General features: G+C 43.7%; 1 long non-coding RNA gene across 1 annotated transcript in view; it reads left to right on the top strand.

Moving 5' to 3' along the window:
* The first annotated feature begins 1,014 nt into the window (after positions 1-1,014).
* Positions 1,015-20,560, top strand: part of LOC134935128 (uncharacterized) — a 36,387-nt gene continuing 16,841 nt past the window's right edge. Inside the window, exon 1 of the long non-coding RNA XR_010179920.1 lies at positions 1,015-1,148. This is a non-coding gene — a long non-coding RNA (uncharacterized LOC134935128). The remainder of the gene's footprint in view (positions 1,149-20,560) is intronic.

Raw genomic sequence — 20,560 nt, 5'->3', positions numbered from 1 at the left:
AGAATAAAGGTGTCACAGCCTTTTCTTCCTCTGTGGGTGTCCACGACACAATAGAGGGAGAATAGATCCTGTGGCGTGCACAGCAAGCCACTGTGCCCGCAGCGTGGCAAGCCCGCAAGGGGCTTTCTAGCGCTCGCCCTGCTGCCGGCATACTGGTGGGTGGGATCCCACTGCCGGGATATTGACAGCCGGAATCCCGGCCTCCAGTAAAAGGTATGTATTCCGTCCTGACTATATATTTACAGTTAGCAGAATATGGACACTATGCATGGAAATAATAAGTACACCCAAAAGCTTTTAATGAACCTATAGTAAGGCACAGCTACAGATGTGACCACATACATCTAGCTTCCCTGCACCTTAACCCGTCTACTCACGCCATGCCAGGGCATGACTTGGTAGCGCCAAATGTCTTTTTGTGTGACTTGTTCAATTAAAATGCATCTTATTTGCAAAATGCTGCGAATAGAACGCATAAGCAGCTTTTGCGGATTAGTATGATATGTAGCATGCCTATATTCTGTGTGTGGCTGTATCTGCATATGAAATGCTACTTAAGTATTTTCCTAGAAAACAACAACGGAACATTTCGTATGCAGATACAGGCGCGGTTGCAAACAGAATATAGACATGCCGCATATCCTTTTAATCAGCAGAGTCTGCCTGTGCATCTCATTTGCATACCAAATTACCAGATTCATTCATCCATTATCAGATTTTAATTCCAACCAGCCAGATAATCTGCCAGATAATTTTATGGTGTATATCCAAGAGTTGTGGTAAAATTTACTAACTTTTTCTTCGAGGTCATGGGATCCACAGGGTTAATCCTTAACCTTGGGGTATGATCTGGTGGAGACCAGGACTAGCACCAAACAATAAAGCTTTGTCAGCCTCCCAGGATGCACTGGGGTCCTCTCTTTTTATACCCCGCCCCCATTCTTAAGCACTTCAGTTTTAGTTAACAAGCCCAAAGCAGGAGCTGGAGAAAGGAGAGAAGAAAGTATGGTACACACAGAAAATTAAACTCTCATAGATAAGAGAAGCGAACTGGTGACCGTAAAGGCAACCCATTGAAGTGTGGTGCGTCAGAGTGGGCATCCTGTGGATCCCGTCGACCTCAAAGAAAAAAAAAAGAGTTAACGAAGGTAAGTTTTACCATAACTCTTTTCTTCTTCGGGTGGCCATAGTCTCCACAGGGTTAATCCTTAATCTTGGGATGTCCCAAAGCAGTTGTTATAGGGAGGGAACGCTCCTAAACTGAAAATAGGACTTGGCGGGCAAAGGTTGCCTCCTGAGAGGCAAACGTATCAAAGACCATGTAACAGCCTTACATAATTGTCCAGCAGACGCTCCATGGCGTGCTGCCCATGAAGGACCCACACAGCAAGTAGAATGGGCCGTCACTGTAATTGGAACAGGAATATCAGCCTGCGAGTACACCTGTGAGATGGTCATATGAAACAAACGTGCCAATGTCTGATTATTGGCAGGCCAGCACCGTTTGTAGAATCCATAAAGGATGAATAATGAATGTGTTTTTCTAGCAGAGCTAGTTTGGTCCATGTAGATTTAAGAACACAGACCACATCCAACGAAGTTTCCTCTGGTGAGAGACCAGGTTCCTGGAAGGTCGATACCACAATTGCCTCATTGATATGAAATTAAGACACTAGCTTAGGTAGGAATCCACACTTAGGGGGTGATTCTGACCTGTTCGCTCGCTGCTGTTCATCGCAGCGAACAGGCAAGAAGCGCGCATGCGCCGTCGCCGAGGTGTGCCGGCGCATACGAGACAACCAAAGGCTGTCGTTCCATAGCGATCGCCACTGCCTGCTTGACAGGCAGAGGCGGGAGGGGACGTTGGCACGGTCCAGCCAGCGCAGGCGTGGTCGGACCATGCGGGGGGGCGGCCCGCTGCAGCTGCGTGATGTCACACGCAGCCACTGCGAGCCGGGTAGTGACGAGTAGCTCCCAGCCAGCACGCAAAAGCAACACTGGCCGGGAGCTACTCCTGAAGTGCAAAAGCATTGCTGCTGTGCAATGCTTTTGCACTTCTGCGGGGGGAATCGGGCCTGACATGCGGGGTGGGCTAGCCCTGTGCTGGGCATCCCCCCGCATGTCTGAGTTCCTGATCATAGCCCTGCAAAATTTTGCAGGGCTACGATCAACTCTGGATGACCCCCTTAGTCCGAAGGACCGCCTGGTCATGGTGAAATATCAGAAATGAGGAGCGACAAGAGAGAGCTGCTAAGTCTGTTGTAAGGCTTAAAGAACCAATGAGAGGTCCCAAGGTGCTATCGGAGGGACGAATGGAGGCTGTAGCCGGATGGAAGGAAGGTACACACATCCGGTTAAAGAGCCATTCTCTTCTGGTACCCGACGGACAGCTGAGACCTGAACATTGAGAGAAGCCAGGCGAAGACCCATGGCCAGGCCTGCCTGCAAGAAGGCTAACAACTTAGGGATCCAGAGAACCGGGTCATAGGGGGTAATTCAGATCTGATTGCAGCAGCAAATTTCTTAGGAGTTGGGCAAAACCATGAGCCTAATTCAGACCTGATCGTAGCTGCAAATTTGTTAGCAGATGGGCAAAACAAAGGGGGTAATTCCAAGTTGATCGCAGCAGGAATTTTGTTAGCAGTTGGGCAAAACCATGTGCACTGCAGGGGAGGCAGATATAACATTTGCAGAAAGAGTTAGATTTGGGTGGGTTATTTTGTTTCTGTGCAGGGTAAATACTGGCTGCTTTATTTTTACACTGCAAATTAGATTGCAGATTGAACACACCACACCCAAATCTAACTCTCTCTGCACATGTTAAATCTGCCTCCCCTGCAGTGCACATGGTTTTGCCCAACTGCTAAAAAATTTCCTGCTGCGATCAACTTGGAATTACCCCCAATGTGCACTGCAGGGGGGTCAGATATAATGTGCAGAGGGATAGCTGAGGGTCCCCTCTTTGCAGGGGTTCCAGATTTTTTTTTTAATCGGCCCTGGGGGAACCGGAGATATCCGACTTCAAAGCAGTGGTCTCCATCAGAGCCTGTTAATTGTTCTTCCTAGCCAGATATCTCAGGTTCTGTCTGATGTAGAGTTTTTAGCAGGTATAATCCAAAAACTGAGACTCTCCCCTTTCAGTGAACACTGGCAGCTTGTCTCTACTATGCCCAGAACCAGAGATATCCGCCTTCCAGCAGCTGTCCCTTCTCCAGCTCCACGCACCTAATGTGCAGGTTTATATATTCATTGGTGGATTGCGCTGGCTCCTGAACTCTGATCCGCAAGTCACTAGTACCTCCTGAAAGGAGAGACTCTCTACATTTTTTTTATCCCATTAAAAGCTAAGAAATCTATTTCCAGGAACTTGAGATATCTGCAGTCAAGCAAGCTGCCCCCCCCCCCCCTCCCCTCCATCAACGCAAAATGATGAATATTAAGCCCACTCACTATCCACCCATCCCCTACGTATTAAATACCCCCTACACCCCTGGAAGTTATGTACCTGGCCACTTCATTCAGCCCAATGCCCCCTTCTACAGTTTAGTGTTCTACCTCCCTCCCTACCTGTGCAGTAAAGGAGTAATTAGCAGAAATTTCTGCTTGAGGTCCTACATGCTGAGCAGAAGCTAGAACACCCCCTACCGCCTGCGGGACATCAAAGCAGCTAATGATAGCACCCCAGACCCCTATTGCTGGAGGATAGTTAGGGGCCCAGGTGCATTGCTGTGCCCAGGGACCTACACTGCTGTTAAGACGGTCTTGCCCTGGTGGTCTAGTGTGTCCACAAGAACACTTAATGGTCTGAGAGCACCTCAGTGCCGCTGGTCCTCTCCCCAGACAAGCGGTAAATCGACTGCGCAAAGTGCGGGTCCCGAGAGCATGCCTTACCTGTCTCCCAGTGCTCCGGTTGCAGTCCTGGGTACCCCTGTGCCTCTGCTAGTGAAGGTGTTTCGCCAGGGGTCCCGCCAAAATCACACACCCAGTTGTGCCGCGGACAGGTGCACGTGTTGGAGCATCAGCGCTTGCTTCCTTTTGGACTGCCAGACGCTAATTGCGCAAAAGGAAAAAAACAATTTTTACATTTAAAAAGTAAAAGTTTGGACTGCGGTGTGATCAGCTCCATGCTGACACTAAAAAAATTGAAATGCCCGAGCATGCAGGCAGGGTATGATGGGAGAGGACCCCAGTGCACCCTGGGAGGCTCACACAGCTTTATTGTTCTGTGCCAGTCCTGGTCTCCACCAGATCTTACCCCAAGGTTAAGGATTAACCATGGACCCCGAAGAAGAAATACTAATTTTAATTCAACTCTTCTGAAGAATTCAGTAAACTGAATACTAGTTTAGTAGCTGTCCTATATAAAATATGACCTATAACAGTGGTTCCCAAACATGCTTGAATGACTTCACCCTCAGTGGCAAACGCAGGATTTGCATGGGGGGGTTTCCAGAACTGGGCGGAGCCAATCATGGGGGTGGGGACTGAGGTGACCCAGTATATGCTGGGTCCGTAAAACTAGTGTGTCTGTATATATATATATATATATATATCTACACACATATATATATATATATATATACATATACACACATACATATACACATATACATAGCATATTAAACATGCATATATATATATATATATATATATATATATATGTACACACACGTACAGTACACATATATATATATATATATATATATATACATATGTATATATATATATCGTGTGTGTGTGTGTGTGTGTGTGTGTGTATATATGTATATACATGTGTATATATGTATGCACATGGATATATATGTACTATAATTAAAATAAAGTAAACTTTTATTGCACTTACAAGTGCCACCAGGAAGACAGAGGACTCTAGACAACCATTAATAATACTCATGCAGCTAAAAAAAAAAGAAAAAAAAATTTTTTTAGTGGAGGGGGGTTTCTGGGTGCTCGGAAACCCCCCCTGGGTGCGCCACTGACCCTAGAGCAAGGGTGACCAACCAGTCAGCGACAAAGAGCCAACAGAAATCTTTGGGTATGTCAAAGAGCTGTCAGCTTGGGCGTGAGAGAAAATGGGGTGTGGCCTTGAAACTGATAGGCCATGCCCCTGGTATAAAATACATTAAACAGGCCAGATACATTGAAAGGGCCAGAGCCACATAAAATACATTTTAAAAGCCACATCCACATAAAATACACTGAAAAAGCCACATCCACATAGTACACGCCAGCTCCTCCATGTGTCACTCCAGGTAAAGTAAGATGCAGCACAGCACCCATGATGCTTACACACTAGACAATACGCTCTGTTGAACGATTTCCCTTGAACTTCCCGGAGACAATCGATACTAGGGTTTTTCAGCTACTGGGTAGGAATTTTAGGGGGGGTCGTTCATTGCAGCGTACACACTGAAAGATATGCACTGTGTCGTCAATGACATAGCCTAAACTGAGCTTCATGCATAGAGGACAGGAGACCTTGTTAATATCCTGCGGGAGCGCGTATCATTCGTTGTTCGTAGTGTACGCACTGGGCGATATTACAAACGATATCGCTCAGGAGGGTGAAAATGAGTGATATCGTTTAAAATATCACCTTGTAACATAGTAACATAGTATCTAAGGTTGAAAAAAGACCATTGTCCATCGGGTTCAACCTATTTGTGGTCTCCTATGCACGATTATTTTGTATAAAATTTTGACTGAAGTTGCTGACTGCCGTTCCGATTAACCCCTCTTTTTTATAATAACCATAGTGCGTGACTATGCCCCGTAACCCTGGATATCCTTATCCATTAGGAATTTATCTAACCCATTCTTAAAGGTAACAGAAAGGAGATTTCTGTAATTTCCACGGATCGGCGCAAGGGTTATGCTGCCTGATGGGAACCTTTGACTCGAATTGGATATCACCCCTTAATCCAGAAAAATGTATACAAATCTAAAGCAAGATAGAGTCAAAGGCTTCCTTTGGCGCATAGGGGAAACTTGAAAAATGAGGAAGTGATAGTACTTTCCTCAATCGAATGGTACGATGTTTTATTTGGCGTACCCCCACTCACGCTGATATGAAGTAAATTAAGCACATCAAGGCATCTTTAATACTCTTATATCAAGATAGTCCTGGATGTCGTACCCCAACTCACACAGAAATGGGAATCTGGACTCCTATCAAGGTTTCTTTCAAATATCCTCTCACGATAATTCATAAGAATGTATCCTCAATGTGTGATGACCTCATTCGCATGAAAAAAATGAGAAAAGAATATCCAATGTGTAGAAATTTCTTTACCATGTACTACATATGAAATTTGCAATTTTGGAACATTCCCGTGCCTTGATTACACCTCCAATCATTCCACCGTGTGTAATGTTCTTATGGTTTCATGTGCACCACCAACACGTGGACCCTTCACCAGATTATTGATAAGGTATGCGTACCCCTCACTCACACAGAAAATAAAAGTGGAACTCCTATAATGGTATCTTTGTATAGAAGAAATATATCTCATGGGCGTACCCCAACTCACACATGGGTATGCAGGTTGAATCCCATCAAGGTATCTTTATCTGGTCCTTATATCAAGCAGAAAAACGCCTCTGTAGCAATTTTGTTTGGAAATGCTTGGCTCCCAAATGTAGGTCCTCATTGAGATAATTTACATTCTCATTATAATTATACCACTGATAAAATAATCAATTTGTAATCCCCATTCTCTAACCAAGAATCTATTCCTGTTTTTGTAACATTTTATAATAAAATAAAAAGAATTTATCCTCCCCAGTCTCTTATTACACTCTTTCACGGTGGCGCAAGGAATTATGGATTATGTAGTTCCACGCAAATGTCGTTCCTCCTTATCTATCGAAAAAACTTTCTTAATGAACAATCTGACTGTCCTCCACAATATATAAAGCAGCCAGATGATCTGTGCATGTATAACACTCTTGTTATTACAGTTCTTTATCTTTCCGAAACCGGAAGTGTGCAGTCTCGATCCTCCGCTGCTAAGCATCTTGGGAAATGTAGTTTATTTGTGCGTCGTCATGGTTTTGAAGCCGGAAGCTGGAAGTCCGTCCTCTCCCCCTCCATTTGTATTGGGAATTGTAGTCTTTCACCCGTAGTTCCCGCATGCGTCCTTATCCTCTCGCAGCCTGGCACCAGAGGTCCATCCTCCTCCATTATTTGCAGTATTGGGAATTGTAGTTTTTCCTCCAAGTTTGCACATGCGCCTTTCCAATTCCATCGCCTTTATTCAAATATGGCAGTGGCATGGAAATTATGATCGGCCACCTCCGTCATCAGTTCTTTTTAGATGATATGTGTAATGTTCAAAGTGATAATCGGAGATCTGGATATCTTTTCAGATTTGTGCGGCTGGTCATATTTCAATGGGGAAATCACATAGGGAGACAAGAAGATAAAACAAAGGATTACTACTGATGCCCAGAAAAAAGGGATTTTCATAAAAACCACTTTAATTCGAAATCCGAATTAAGACCTAATGGTAATAACAAGAGTGTTATACATGCACAAATCATCTGGCTGCTTTATATATATTGTGGAGGACAGTCAGATTGTTCAGTAAGAAAGTTTTTTCGGTAGATAAGGAGGAACGACATTTGCGTGGAACTACATTATTTATAATTCCTTGCGCCACTGTGAAAGAGTGTAATAAGAGACTGCGGAGGATAAATTCTTTTTATTTTATTATAAAATGTTACAAAAACAGGAATAGATTCTTGGTTAGAGAATGGGGATTACAAATTGATTATTTTATCAGTGGTATAATTATAATGAGAATGTAAATTATCTCAATGAGGTCACTTCCGGTGGATTGACTTCCGGTTAGGGGATGATTGGCTACAGGCATCATAAATAGCTGGCTTCCCACACAGAAGGTCATGTCTTGAAAAAGGTCCAAGAGACCGAAACGCGTCGACAGACCCCTGTGTGAGTAGCCATTTTTCCAACGGAATTTTTTTATTGCATTTTTATTGCTTTTTTTTTTTTTTTTTTTTTTTTTTACCTATGAATTTATATTTGTCTTTGATGTGAACAATTGATATCAGATGGTTCATATGTACTTTTGGCAAAGAGATCTTTTAGATGAATTTCTTGTAGAGTTGTTCATGTTCTTCAATAAATTTTTTTGGATCATTGTTTTTACCGATGTGTCTGGGACTCACATGTTATATAAGGAAGTAAGATCCATTTTTTGAATCTCTTTTATTTGGGACCTACATTTGGGAGCCAAGCATTTCCAAACAAAATTGCTACAGAGGCGTTTTTCTGCTTGATATAAGTTGTGGCATAAGGACCAGATAAAGATACCTTGATGGGATTCAACCTGCATACCCATCTGTGAGTTGGGGTACGCCCATGAGATATATTTCTTCTATACAAAGATACCATTATAGGAGTTCCACTTTTATTTTCTGTGTGAGTGAGGGGTACGCATACCTTATCAATAATCTGGTGAAGGGTCCACGTGTTGGTGGTGCATATGAAACCATAAGAACATTACACACGGTGGAATGATTGGAGGTGTAATCAAGGCACGGGAATGATCCAAAATTGCAAATTTCATATGTAGTACATGGTAAAGAAATTTCTACACATTGGATATTCTTTTCTCATTTTTTTCATGTGAATGAGGTCATCACACATTGAGGATACATTCTTATGAATTATCGTGAGAGGATATTTGAAAGAAACCTTGATAGGAGTCCAGATTCCCATTTCTGTGTGAGTTGGGGTACGACATCCAGGACTATCTTGATATAAGAGTATTAAAGATACCTTGATGTGCTTAATTTACTTCATATCAGCGTGAGTGGGGGTATGCCAAATAAAACATCGTACCATTCGATTGAGGAAAGTACTATCACTTCCTCATTTTTCAAGTTTCCCCTATGCGCCAAAGGAAGCCTTTGACTCTATCTTGCTTTAGATTTGTATCCATTCTTAAAGGTGTTGACTGAGTTGGCCATTACAACTCCCTCAGGCAGGGAATTCCAAACACGTATCGTCCTTACCGTAAAAAAGCCTTTACGCCGTATTGTGTGGAATCTCCTCTCCTCTAACCTGAGCGAGTGTCCACGAGTTCTCTGTGTTGATCTAACCAAAAACAGGTCCTGCGCAAGATCTGTATATTGTCCCCTTATATATTTGTAAATGTTGATCATGTCCCCTCTTAATCTCCTCTTTTCCAGTGTAAACATGCCTAGTCTTGCAAGCCTTTCCTCGTATTCCAGCGTCTCCATACCCTTAATTAGTTTGGTCGCCCGCCTTTGAACCTTTTCTAGCTCCAGGATATCCTTTTTGTAGTAAGGTGCCCAGAATTGTACACAGTAGGCGGGCGCCCAAACTAATTAAGGGTATGGAGACGCTGGAATACGAGGAAAGGTGTGGCCTCACAGGTGATTTATATAACGGGAGTATAATACTCTCGTCACTAGCATCAATTCCCCATTTTATGCATGCTAATATCTTATTAGCCTTCTTTGCTGCAGTCCTACTTTGGGTACTACTGCTTAGTTTGCTATCTATGAGGACAACTAAGTCCTTTTCCAGTACAGAATCCCCTAATTTTACCCCATTTAGTAGGTAGGTGTTATTTTTGTTCTTGTTACCACAGTGCATTACCTTACACTTGTCTGTATTGAAGCGCATTCTCCATTTCGCTGCCCAAGCTTCTAATTTAACTAAGTCATTCTGAAGCGACTCAGCATCCCCCTCCGCATTTATAACTTTACACAATTTGGTATCATCTGCAAAAATTGACACCATGCTCTCTAGACCTTCTGTTAGGTCGTTAATGAAAATATTGAACAATAGCGGTCCTAATACTGAGCTTTGCGGCACACCACTTAGCACTTCAGTCCAAGTTGAAAAAGATCCATTAACCACAACGCACCGCTCCCTATTATCTAACCAGTTTTTGACCCAAGTGCATATTGTGCTTCCTAGCCCTGATTCTTGTAGCTTGTAGATAATTCTCATGTGTGGTACAGTATCGAACGCTTTGGCAAAATCTAAAAAGATTTCATCCACCTCTTTACCCTGATCTAGGTTTGCGCTTACTGTTTCATAAAAGCCAAGTAAGTTGGTTTGACAGGATCTGTCCTTCATAAACCCATATTGATTCCTTTTAATGACCTTATTGACTTCAAGGAACTTCTGAATACAAGCCCTCATTCCGAGTTGTTCGCTCGTTATTTTCCTTCGCATCGGTGCGATTTTCCGCTAACTGCGCATGTGCAATGTTCGCACTGCGGCTGCGTCAAGTAAATTTGCTAAGAAGTTTGGTATTTTACTCACGGCATTACGAGGCTTTTTCTTCGTTCTGGTGATCGGAGTGTGATTGACAGGAAGTGGGTGTTTCTGGGCGGAAACTGGCCATTTTATGGGTGTGTGTGAAAAAACGCTGCCGTTTCTGGGAAAAACGCGGGAGTGGCTGGAGAAACGGGGGAGTGTCTGGGCGAATGCTGGGTGTGTTTGTGACGTCGAACCAGGAACGAAACTGACTGAACTGATCGCAGTGGCAAAGTAAGTCTCGAGCTACTCAGAAACTGCTAAGAAGTGTCTATTCGCAATTTTGCTAATCTTTCGTTCGCAATTCTGCTCTGCTAAGATACACTCCCAGAGGGTGGCGGCTTAGCGTGTGCACTGCTGCGAAAAGCGGCTAGCGAGCGAACAACTCGGAATGAGGGCCACTATCTCTTAGAATACCTTCCAATACTTTCCCACTATAGATGTAAGACTAACTGGTCTATAATTACCTGGTTCAGCTTTACTTCCCTTTTTGAATATAGGCACTACTTCCGCTATACGCCAGTCTTTGGGAACCATACCTAATATTACTGAATCCTTAAAGATCAAAAATAGCGGCTTTGCAAGTTCAGAGTGAAACTCCATTAGAACCCTTGGGTGAATACCATCGGGTGACTTATTAATCTTTAAATATTTTAATCGATCACAGACTACTTCCTCGCTTAAATAAGTACCTATCAGTGGGATATTCTGATTATTGAGATTATATGTTAGTCCCTGAATTGGGTCCTCTCTAGTAAATACTGTTGAAAAAAACTCATTTAGTGTGTCCGCTATGTCATTATAATTTTTGCTTAAGACTCCCAACTTGTCTTTTAAAGGGCCTATACTCTCCTTCTTTAATCTCTTGCTATTAATGTATTTAAAGATTTTTTTGGGTTTCGCTTTGCTTTCCTTTGCTACTAGTTTTTCAGTTTCTACTGTAGCCGCTCTTATTTCATTTTTGCATATTTTGTTACATTCCTTATAGTGCTGAAATGACTCTGCTTCCCCGTCAGATTTGTATTTTTTAAATGCTCGCCTTTTCTTGCCCATAAGTTCCTTAATCTTTTTGTTAAGCCACATCGGTTTATGATTTTTATTCCTTTTTTTGCTGCTCGTAGGAATAAATTTGAGTGTATTTTTAGCTAGCAGGAATTTTAGTACCTCCCATTTCTCCGTAGTATTTTTTCCTAAAAACAAACCTTCCCATTCAATATCCCTGAAAAATACCCTCATCTTATCAAAATTTGCTTTGCTAAAGTTTAGAGTGCTAGTTGAGCCAGTATAGGGCTGTTTATGGAAACTGATATTGAATGTGACCATATTGTGGTCGCTGTTTCCTATGGGTTCCCCTACTATAATACCTGATACCAAATTCCCATTGTTTGTTAATACCAGGTCTAAGATTGCATTGTACCTAGTTGGTTTCTCAATTAGTTGGACTAAGTAGTTATCATTAAGTGTGTTTAAAAACATTTTGCCCCTAGCAGTATCACATGAATCGTTTTTCCAGTTTATCTCTGGATAGTTAAAATCTCCCATCACTGCTATGTATCCTACTCCTGCTGCTCTTTCAATTTGCTTTAGTAACAATTCCTCATCAGATGCGTTGATACCAGGCGGCCTATAGCATACACCCAATACTAACTTTTTTATTCCTTTTTCCCCGCATGCAATTTCTACCCATAATGTCTCGACAGTGTCTACAGTCCCCTCCTGAATATCTTCCCGTATATCAGGTTTTAAAAACGGCTTTACGTAAAGACACACCCCTCCACCCTTTTTATTTAGTCTGTTTCTGCTTAACAGTGTATAGCCCTCTAGATTGACTGTCCAATCATGAGATTCGTCCCACCAAGTTTCAGTAATGCCTATAATATCATACTGTTTGCTTGCTGCAAGTATTTCTAGTTCACCCTTTTTACCAGTAATGCTTCTGGTGTTTACATACATACAACTAAGATAAGTATTTTCCCTTGCGTTAGGGACATCTTCCACCTTATGAAGCAATGATGACCTGTACTCGTCATTGGTTAGTGCTTTGGTAAAATCTCTTTTAGTACCCATGTTAGTAACCTTACCGCCTGCTCTTACCCTCCCACCAACTTCTCCCCCATTTCGTTTACTACCGCCATCCCCACTATTCTCACTGCATGACCCGTAGTTTCTAGCTAAACCCTCCCCCCAGGCTCCTAGTTTAAAATCTCCTCCAACCTTCTAACCATCCTTCCTCCCAGCACCGCTGCCCCCTCCTCAGTCAGGTGCAATCCATCACGACAAAAAAGATGGCGCCTGACTGAGAAGTCCGCCCAGTGTTCCAGGAACACAAACACCTCTTTCCTGCACCAATCCCTAAGCCACACATTTACCTCCCTAATCTCCCTCTGCCTCCCTGGACTAGCGCGTGGCATGGGTAATAATTCCGAGAATATTACCTTAGATGTCCTTGCCTTCAGTTTCTTTCCTAAGTCCCTATAGTCTTTCTTAAGGACATCCCACCTTCCGCTAACTTTGTCATTGGTGCCAACGTGCACCAAGACCGCCGGGTCTTTCCCAGCCCCTCCCAACAATCTATCTACCCGGTCCGCGATGTGCCGTACCCGAGCACCCGGGAGACAACAGACTGTACGGCGATCACGGTCCCGGTAGCAGATTGCCCTATCTGCCTTCCTGATGATAGAATCCCCTACCACCACCATCTGACTAGGTACCTCACTATCTTTTATCCCAACCGCGCCAGAGGGACTGCTCCTCTGGATGCTAGAGGGAGCAGTCTCCTCCGGCACCGTCATTTCTTCACAATCATCCTCCGATTCCTCGTCCAGTCGGGCAAATTTGTTCGGGTTTGATAGTTCAGAGATGTCGAGCCTCCCCCTCTTTTTCTTCCTTCTAACTGTGACCCAGCTGGCTACCTGATCATCATCCTCTTCTACCAGTGACCCCTCCCGCAACTCCTCCACCGTTCTGTCTAAACTTCGCTCGAGATTGTGAATCTCCCTCAGTCGCGTAACGGTTTGCTCTAGATCAGTTACCTGGGCTTCCAGGGCAACCGTTCGCACACACCTTGTGCAGATGTAATCACACTGGGCCGGTAGCTCCAGGTGTGCATACATCTTGCACGACATGCACTGAGTGAGGTGACATGTGTGTACGCACTTTAAGGTAGAGAGTGAAGCAAGAATGTGTTATGTGTTGGGAAGGAGGATATACAGGAGGGTAGTCTGTCAGGAGACAGGAAAGAAGGAGAACTTGAAAAATAAATAAAAAAAGGAATAGGAAGGAAGGAGGAAAGGAAGAATGTTGGAAAGTAAGATGGTGAAGGAGAAAGGAATAGAGCAGATAAGTGTGTGGGGTCTGGTTTAAATGGTACACAAATCATAAACCTGAAAGCAAGTGTATTTGATTTTTTAGTAAACTCAACAGTAGAGGAATCACAATGCTCCCTTAGGTTGATCTCAAAGGGACTACCCTTCTGTTTACCCTCCAGAGTGCAGATCACTTACCAGTCTTCTTAGATGCACTGTGCTCCCCTTGCTGTCCTGCAGTGGAATTCAAGGCGGCCGCAATGATCGTCTTGCCGGGCAGGATGGTGGCCACTTCACCTCCTCCTTTGCCTCAGCTCAGTTGTGGTCAATGGGGGCGCCCGGCTTACTAGCCCCACAGTCCTCGTTGTTGCAGGGGAGACTCCCAGGCAACCCTCCTCCACACCGGATCTCAGCCCCCTCCTTTTACCTCGCAGCCACACAGCACTTACTTCGGCGTCTGCGAGCATGTTCTAACTTCTCGTGGCTGCCTTGAGCTCCGCCTCCCATTATACAATGTGACATCATGATGTCACATCCCACACAAAGCAGTGCAGGCCCCTCCCAGCTGCAAGTGAAGCATTCTCTCAACAGTTGCGTGCCTGTCAGAGGAGGTAGGCTGACAATGGGAGCAGTCAGAGCTGGATTTAGGGGTCAGGTTGCCCCTAGGCACAATGATACTGGCCACCCCCTCTTCTTTTCTAGCACAATATCAGCCGCCGAACATCCAAACCCCCCTCTCCCTCCCATTCCTCCCGACCCGGAGTCTAGAGATCCAGTTAGTCCAAGGAACAGGCAGCAATAGACAGATCCGAAGAAAGAGTAATTCCATTGAGCAAAATACAGGCACAGTGGTCAGCCATAACTTAATATATTAATATAAGATACAGGTTAAGTCTCCCATATCCAAATATTCCGAAATATGGATTTTTTTTTGAGTGAGACTGAGATAGTGAAACCTTTGTTTTCTGATGGCTCAATGTACACAAACTTTGTTTAATACACAAAGTTATTAAAAATATTGTATTAAATGACCTTCAGGCTGTGTGTATAAGGTGTATATGAAACATAAATGCATTCTGTGCTTAGACTTAGGCCCCATCACCATGATATCTCATTATGGTATGCAATTATTCCAAAATACGAAAAAAATCTGATATCCAAAATACCTCTGGACCCAAGCATTTTGGATAAGGGATACTCAACCTGTATATACAGTACAGACATGTTAACATAATATATAATATATACATGGTGCAGCACATACACCCACATATTATATATATATATATATATATATATATATATATAAAAATAGCAGGGTATCCAGACTCTAGGTCACCACCAATAAGGTTGACACCAATTGGTCGACACACCTTAGGCCGACACCTGAAATAGTTCGACATGGAAAAGGTCGACATGAGTTTTTCACTTCTTTTTTTTTTTACTTTTTCATACTTTGCGATCCACGTGGACTACAATTGGGAGCGGTAACCGTGCCCAAAGTTCGCTCGTGCAAGGGGACACGTGCTCTAATTGGGGTTCACTTTACGAAGAAAACGACACAAAAAAAAGGTAAAAAACTCATGTCGACCTTTTTCTCCATGTTGACCTTGTTCCATGTCGACCTAATGACCATGTCTACCTAGTGCATGTCGACCAATAGTGGTCGACCTAATGACTGTCGACCTAAATTTGTCGACCTAATGACCCATACCCGTTTTACTGTATTGTAAAGCCTATGGTGGGATCTCTTGGTAGCTGCAGACATTGCATGCATTACACAAGAGATTTTAGGCACACTTAGCTGTTCCTGGCAATGTTCTCCTGTACAGCCAAACAGAACAGTAGGGAGTAGTTATAATTACTGATCAACCATAACCAACAGCTTCAAAGTTCACAGGCATTGCATGCTCATTCCAGATCTGCTGGGGGGATAAAGATCAGAAAGCTGTTACCTGCTAGCAAGGAACTTTTTGTTTTTAACCCTGGAGGTCCATGGACGCATCTTTGTTTTTTAACTGCCTGCCCTAAAATGGTAAGCAAGCCATGCGAGCGGACACGGTGCACTAATTGGGGTTCCCGGTCACATTAAGGAGAAAACGACACAAAAAAACCCATAAAAACTATTGTCAACCTTTTTCCATGTCGACCTTGTTCATGTCGATATTTTGTCCACGTCGACCTATTTCAGGTGTCGACCTAAGGCGTGTCAACCAATTGGTGTCGACCTAACTGGTGTCGACCTTATTGGTGTCAACCTTAAGTCCCAGACCCAATAGCAAGAGGGCACACTTTATATGTAATATATGGGGGGAGCAGTGTATAGATATACAGGTTGAGTATCCCTTATCCAAAGTGATTGGGACCAGAAGTATTTTGGATATGGGATTTTTCCGTATTTTGGAATAATTGCATACCATAATGAGATATCATGGTGATGGGACCTAAATCTAAGCACAGAATATATTTATGTTTCATATACACCTTATACACACAGCCTGAAGGTAATTTTAGCCAATATTTTTTATAACTTTGTGCATTAAACAAAGTGTGTGTACATTCACACAATTCATTATACACACAGCCTGAAGGTCATTTAATACAATATTTTTAATAACTTTGTGTATTAAACAAAGTTTGTGTACAATGAGCCATCAGAAAACAAAGGTTTCACTATCTCACTCTCACTCAAAAAAGTCCATATTTCGGAATATTCCATATTTCTGAATATTTGGATATGGGATACTCAACCGTATATGGGGGGTAATTCCAAGTTGATCGCAGCAGGATTTTTGTTAGCAGTTGGGCAAAACCAGGGCCCTCATTCCGAGTTGTTCGCTCGTTCTTTTTCATCGCATCGCAGTGAAAATCCGCTTAGTACGCATGCGCAAAGTTCGCACTGCGACTGCGCCAAGTAACTTTACTATGAAGAAAGTATTTTTATTCACGGCTTTTTCTTCGCTCCGGCGATCGTAATGTGATTGACAGGAAATGGGTGTTACTGGGCGGAAACACGGCGTTTCAGGGGCGTGTGGCTGAAAACGCTACCGTTTCCGGAAAAACCGCAGGAGTGGCCGGAGAAACGGTGGGAGTGCCTGGGCGAACGCTGGGTGTGTTTGTGACGTCAACCAGGAACGACAAGCACTGAACTGATCGCACAGGCAGAGTAAGTCTGGAGCTACTCTGAAACTGCTAAGTAGTTAGTAATCGCAATATTGCGAATACATCGGTCGCAATTTTAAGAAGCTAAGATTCACTCCCAGTAGGCGGCGGCTTAGCGTGTGTAACTCTGCTAAATTCGCCTTGCGACCGATCAACTCGGAATGAGGGCCCATGTGCACTGCAGGGGAGGCAGATATAACATGTGCAGAGAGAGTTAGATTTGGGTGGGGTGTGTTCAATCTGCAATCTAATTTGCAGTGTAAAAATAAAGCAGCCAGTATTTACCCTGCACAGAAACAAAATAACCCACCCAAATCTAACTCTCTCTGCAAATGTTATATCTGCCTCCCCTGCAGTGCACATGGTTTTGCCCAACTGCTAAAAAAAAATCCTGCTGCGATCAACTTGGAATTACCCCTATGGTTGGGTGCCTCCCCCAGCACCACACACAGCAGCAGCCCAGCACAAAGAAACCTTTCCCCAAAGCCCATCAGTGTATAACCTGCCCCATACTCCTCTCACCCCCCCCCCCCCCCCCCCCTCCATTGCAGTGCCGATAACCTGCCAATATTGCATCTTGTTCCGCCCAGCACATGATCCTAAAGATTTTCTTCATGGCAAGGGAGCTTTCTATGCCTCCCTCAGTGGCAAACGCAGGTTTTCTAGAGGGGAGTTTCCAAATGTCAATCTCCCACTCTGCAGAACGTTTGAGCAAGTGCAGGAGTCTGGGGGAGCAGCAGAAGAACCTAGTACTGACCCTGGACATTAATATAAACATTGGTCTAGTTTTTATACTCTGGATAGTGTATGTAGTACAGTATTAATATTTATCACTATAGATGGTCTCTAGTATAGGCTGTATCAAACAAAGTGGTCTGGAAAAGCATAAACATACTGTACCATAATAAATAAATTAATTAATACACAAATATAATAGAACCAGTACAGCACACATTTTCCTAACTCGTGGTAAGGTTCCTGTCTCTTTTTCGTGATAGCTACTGTCTGGTCCAGTGCAGTGATTGAGGACTCAGATTCACACATACAACAAACTTGGTAGAAGAAGCTGCTACCACTGCTCTGTCCCTTAAACTGCATGATTTTCCAGCAGTTCTAGTAATAATCATATTATGTACCATTGCTATTGTTGTCATAATGTGAGCCACTTGCCAAGAGGAGGGGGGTTTCCGTGCAACCGGAAAAAAACCCTGCGTTTGCCTATGTCCCTGATGGTTGATGTATGCAAGTGCAGCAGCATTGTCTGTCTGAACCTGGATGGATTGTATTTGCAACAGTAGATGATCCTGAACTAGAGAGTTTATAATCCTGGTTAGTTTCAGCAAATTTATCATAAGCTTTATTTCTGCTGTGGACCACAAACCTGAAACTGACAGTGACAAATACCAACCTCCAATTAATGTCTGTCTGAAAGCCTATCATTACCATAGAAAATTTTATAAAGAGCCTGTCATATCATCTGGAAGAAACACAGTGTTGTCATTTATCAAATATCTGATCCAAAAAGACCAGTCTAGGAATGGGGGCCAGATTCAGTTTCTGCCAGTTGATAAACTAACTGTGGCACTTGAGTGTACGTGCCATCTCTTGGCAATGCATATGTAGCAAAGCCACCTCTGTCAAGAAATCATCCAACTAGTGTATAATCATTACCCCTGAGCAACTGAGGTGAGCCAAGCTGCCTGTGGTATACACCTCACCTCAGATCCCAACATTACCACCCTCACTTGACCTGTTGATCAAAGCTCCGTCCAGAGAGATGTAATCACCTATATTCACCTATGTATACAGAAGCTGGAGAAGCACTATTGGGTATTGAAGCTTTTTAAATCCTCTTTATAACCAAAGATGCGTATGACCTTATTGGCCCTTGACTTTGGATCTCCAAGTCACTCAGCAGACTCCAGGGCATTTCCAGACGGCTCCTGTCTCAGAACATCGGTCCATGAAGGAAATCTAAATCATGCTCTCAACAACAGCAGCAGCAACAATTCTATTGCTCCGTCTTCAGGGGCATTCTTCTTAAGGTGTGTACACACGGTGAGATTTCTCCTTTCGATTTCGACAATATAATCAAAATCGCAAGGAAAGTTAGTGCAAATCGCAAGGTGTTAGCCACCGTGCAATCCCGATTCGATCCCGATGCGCACTACCGTGGGGTCGGTATCGCAAAGCTAGATAGATTGTGCAGGCAAGTCAATCTTGACTATCTAGTGTACTATCTAGTGCAAAAAATATAGTCAAATTGGCAATTAGTCAAAATCGTACATAGACAAAATCGAAAGTACAGATAGTCAAAATCTGTACTATCTGGGCTCTGTGGGAGTTCAAGGGAAATCCCATAGTCAAAATCGGGCATAGCAAGGATCTCATCGTGTGTACACAGCTTTAGAAGCGTGGACTAATCCCACATTCATCTGTCTTGCTAAGCATTCACCCTCAGAAATTGAGGGTTTTTTGAAATCTCAGGTTTTAAAATCAGTGTTGTTGTTTATTTTTCCAGAGATATTCCTGCCCATCAACATTATGGAGCTAAGAGCCGTTTTTCTGTCTCTTCTTGAGGGAAAGTGTTAGTGAATCAGTCAAATAATATTACAAATGCATATATAAATTATCAATACAGTACCCAGTAGTACCGATGTTTTGTAGGAAAAAGATGTGTTATGGTAGACTTATCATTGTTAACACTTTTTCTGCAAAGTACACAGGGTTCCACAGGGAAACATCAGGGTGTAGAGTGGATCTTGATCCAGAGGCACCAACAGGCTAAAGCTTTAGCTGTCCCAGGATGCATAGGGGCCTCCTCTATAACCCCACGTCCAGGCACTGAGAGCTCAGTTTCGATAACCAGTCCAATGCAGGAGCAGACAAGAGAGAAGGCAGATGTTAGTCACATAGAACCACATACTGACGACAGGAGAAGGTACCAGCAGCTAATGCCATACAACCCAAAGAAGCAAGGTGCATCAGGGTGGGCGCCCTGTGGAACCCTGTGTACTTAGCAGAAAAAGTGTTAACAATGGTAAGTCTACCACAACATGTCTTTTCTGCAACAGGGTACACAGGTTTCCACAGGGAAACATCGGCGATGTCCTAAAGCAGTTCCTCAAGGGAGGGGACGCGCCTTAGCGGATGTGGGAATCCGGCATCCAAAGGAAACATCCTGGGAGGCGAAGGTATCAAAAGCATAGAAAGGTGTTCACTGAGGACCATGACGGGCTGCCCAAGATGGTCCAACAGACCGAGTATAATGGGCCTTAATTGCAGCAGGAGCTGGGAGTCCAGCCTGTGGATAAACTTGTGCAATCACCATTCTAATCCATCTGGCCAAGGTTTGCTTGTTCTCAGGCCAGCCATGCTTGTGGAAACCAAACTGAACAAAGAGGGCATCCGGCCGCCTAATAGAGGCAGTCCTCTCCACATAGACATGGAGAGCCCTTACCACATCCAAAGAACGTTCTCTGGCTTACAAGTCCGAAGAGAAAAAGTCCGGGACCACAATCTCTTGGTTAAGGTGAAATAATGACACCACCTTAGGTAAATAACCGGGGTGAGTTTGCAGAACTACCCGGTCACGGTGAAAGATCAGAAAGGGTGGACGTCAGGACAATGCGCCTAAATCCGACACCCTTCTTGCAGAGGCAATAGCCAGCAAGAACAGGACCTTGGCTGTTCGCCATTTAAGGTCCACTGACTCAAGAGGTTCAAAGGGAGACTCTTGCAGAGCATTCAGCACAACAGACAGATCCCACTGAGC

The sequence above is a fragment of the Pseudophryne corroboree genome, chromosome 6 (assembly GCF_028390025.1).
Source record: "Pseudophryne corroboree isolate aPseCor3 chromosome 6, aPseCor3.hap2, whole genome shotgun sequence".
NCBI classification, from domain to species: Eukaryota; Metazoa; Chordata; class Amphibia; order Anura; family Myobatrachidae; genus Pseudophryne; species Pseudophryne corroboree.
The sequence above is the reverse complement of the archived record's forward strand: the minus strand, read 5'-3'. Positions and strand labels throughout refer to the sequence as shown.